Source organism: Nestor notabilis, unplaced genomic scaffold (assembly GCF_000696875.1).
Source record: "Nestor notabilis isolate BGI_N333 unplaced genomic scaffold, ASM69687v1 scaffold26987, whole genome shotgun sequence".
Taxonomy (NCBI): domain Eukaryota; kingdom Metazoa; phylum Chordata; class Aves; order Psittaciformes; family Psittacidae; genus Nestor; species Nestor notabilis.
This window is the reverse complement of record NW_009936480.1, coordinates 33,700-37,482: the sequence shown is the minus strand read 5'-3', so window position 1 is coordinate 37,482 and position 3,783 is coordinate 33,700.

Genomic DNA, 3,783 nt, shown 5'->3' with positions numbered 1-3,783 from the left:
GAAAATACTTCTATCTAAATTTATGCAAAGACAAGTGATGTATTTTTAGTTGTAAATATCCTAAATTCCTATGGAGAGAGTGAATTTATCAGGGATGTAAAATACCAAATGTGAGGTCAACTAAGGGGTTACATGGTAATTACGTAATTATGTGGTAATCTTCATGAGCAAGAGTCTGCAAAAACCCGTAAAATCAAGTTCAAGAAGCAACTAAAGATTTTACTTGTAGAAGAAGTCAAATTAAGCAGGGCTTAGTAACAGAAAAATTCCAATAGGAAAAAACCCCCAAACACTGGTGAGAATAGCACATTTGGTGCTCATGGAGAACAGGAATGAATTTTACATAACTATGTTCTTCACACAACCACTGTTGCCCATAGTGTTTCTACAGCAGCTGACTCTAATGACTTACATGGAAGCAGTAATTCATTCTAGACTTACAAATTACCCGTGCCATGTGACAGTTGTTATCTAACCCAATTTGATGAGGGCATAATTTGACCATAGACACTTTCATCGTTCTATTGTAACTAAGGCCCAGAAAGCATCATGATTTAACAAAAATTGTTGGGGACAACAAAGTAGTTTTCATGTTGCCTCCGTGAAATACAACTTTTCTCCATGGATCTTTGATTCTCTTTTGCCTCTGTACAAGTAAATGCAAATAATGCAAGATCATTTAACACAACACCAAGTCACAGGCAAAGGTGAGAAATTTGCTACTGTTCAATGGCCAGGGATGGTAGATGTTACCAAAGCCTATTGTCCAGTGTTTGCTCTGGACTTGAATTTGAGCATGGAGACTGGTAACCTTGGAAGAAAGCAACTGTACTACTGTTCACAGTTCAGTTTCTCAGATTGAGGTCAACCACTTTGTAAAACAGGAGAAACAGACAGATACTGTACCAAACACCTCACTCGCTAGTGGAGATCTAACCAGAATTCAGAAGCCGTGATGGCACTGAGAAATGACAATAGCAGAAAGGCTTTTCAGAGACTTCAGTGTTTCGCACATCAGTTACCATTTAGCCAGCTGAGAGGAGACACCTACCTGTCTCATAGCATGCAAGACAGATCTAATACAGAAACTGAAAAGAGTGTCTTAAATGAAAGTCAATTACCATTAACTCATTAAATCAGATTAAGTCTGCACAGAAGTGTCAGAATAAATTGTGTGTGGAGGAATATCAAAGACATAATTAAGGTGTTTGTTAAAAAGGGCAGGAGGAATTACAGGTCACCAGAACACAAGCCTCTTTCCTTCTTTTACCCAGGTCCTTCTAAACAAGGGAACGCTTATAAGTGACCTTATACACAAGTCACTTTAGATAAAGCGAAGAGAGTATGTACAAGGAGTCAAGGTCTAGGCTAAGAGGACATATTATGCTAAAAAATGTGCATTAGACTTAAACTAGTGTAGCTTTTTTAGTGCCAATTAGCATCACTCATTCTCCTCATCTGTCTCCCGCAAGAGCATTTGCAAACACCAACTCTGCCCATTCTGTGACTTACAGCAACACTATTTTTGTTGTAATGCTTCAAAAAATGCTCTTTTGTTAGAAGAACATATTTGCTCATGTAATAGCTGAGCCTATACACTCAGAACTGCCCATGCGGCCAAAACCGTGCCCCCTACTTGTGACCAAAAGGTAGCTTCAGTTTTAAAATAGACCCTGATGTTGGCTTTGCTTTAGATAGAGGACAAGAATGCCTAGGAAAAATTGTGGCCGTTATACAAGCATGTAAGTATGCTTCAGCACAATACTGATTAAGGGCAACATTGTGCTAAACAAAGATGCTCAATTTTTACTCTAGAAACTGTACCCAACTCCCTCTGTGAACCTTTGCTGCCTGCTGTTCGTATTTGAAGTAACAAGGTCACCCTAATTTGACTCAGCATGTACTCAGTATTTTCAGAGAACAGTTATATGCTGCTGAGAAAGTTTTCCTAAGCAGCTTTTTCTCTTTACTCAATAAAGGCAATCAATTCATGTCATTTATACAGTTTCTCTTAAGGTATTTCTTAATGCTACACTGATAAATTGCTATTTCAAATTTCTGTTAGAACCAGGAACAGCAGTCATTCCATATTGATGATATTAACATTCTTGTTTTCATTTTGTAGGGATTTGAATGACTCAGCATCACATTCCTCATGATTAGGAAATGTTTCATAATTTCACTTTACTGTATATCAATAAAATTTTATCTTTCCCTTAATGTGCCCTTCTGAGATGGGCTTGCAGTAAAACATTCATGTGCTGCTGATGTAGCCATAGTTCTCTTGCTGATTTTTTCCATTGCTCAACACACTTATTAACGTAAACCCCACCAACTCTTACTCCCATCTCACCTAAGAATCTGACTGAGAAGCAGAGACTGGAATCAATTTCTAATTTAGGAAGAAAATAAGTGCTTGAAAAGAAAATCACTTCAGAGGGAAAAAAAAAGTTTAACAGCAACAGCTGTTGTGATTACCGTATGAAAGTAAGAACCTTACAAATGCAAGAAGCACAGACTACAGCGCATTTAAGATGGTCAGATGTCCTAGTTAAAAAATATTGGGGTTGTTCCTCCTTCATTTTTGTACCAGTTTAACCTAAGCCAATGCAGACATATGACTAACACCTGCCCTCTTCTTTTGTCTGTATTCTCAGCACCTACTGAACCTCTCCTATCCCATTTCCTCTTGACAAGTCAGATATTGCTGTTGTCTCTGTTTCACTGGGCAGTTAAGTAGCTGATGTGTCTTCCTCAGTACATTTCCAGCATCCTGTTGTTCTTAACTCTCTCCAGAGCACCTGGGCCTAAGAGAAAATAAGAAAGGGGAGGTGCTAGTGGGTGACAGGTAATGCCAGGAGAAAGCAAGTTCGATGCAAGTTCAAAGAAACCGATAGAAATATATTGCAGGGTGAATTAGTCTGGATATGGAGGCTTAGCAGAATGCGAATAAAGATCTGAACTTTAGCCCTTGCTCCCAGAGACTGCTATATAATTCTCAATCACTGTATAATGACAAACAACAACTCTTATTGACAGCAGTCTATTTCAGGTAAAAAGAGGTGTGCAAAGGCAAAGCTATGGCTTTGAATCTTCTCAGGCAGGGAAGGACACTGAGCCGAGACTCCTTTGTCTCTTGTTAGAGCAAGTGCTCTAACGCCGACTGAAAGAAGAAAAAGAACGTACTGCCGGTTTTGGGTAGCCAAACTTGAACTCTGGAACTACTTCTTCAGATATCAGAGAAGACAGAGGCAGGAATACCTAATTTGGATCATACTAGCGGGACCTATGCTCTGAGCTGCTTTGCCCTATCAAGACTGAAGTGCTTACTGGACATACTGAAGACCTTCCATTACCTTGGAAAATTTAAAGTTCAACATTAAATGAAATACGGTAACTTTACTGGACAGTTGAATTGAGATTTTGAGAATTTAATTCGGATGTATGTATCTGCAATCTTCTAAGTCATTATTTTGCATCTCAGTTCATGCCCATACAAGCAGTCTACTTTAAATTCTTTGGATCTTTGATGAAACCAACATTGAAGTTGTTCCTATGCTTTTTTAGGCACTGGATTGGCAGCTTTCCATGCAGTCAGATCCCCACGGGCCAGGCAGAGCTCTACTGATGTTTCTGAGCCAGTTTTCAGAACAGGCATCATATATATTATATATTGATGATGAATAATAGAGATCTACAGATCTGTTTTCACTTTGAAGAAGGTCTAAGGTTAAAATAGCAAAATTAGCTTTATGTAACAGACCAAGACTCTGATTCTGATTT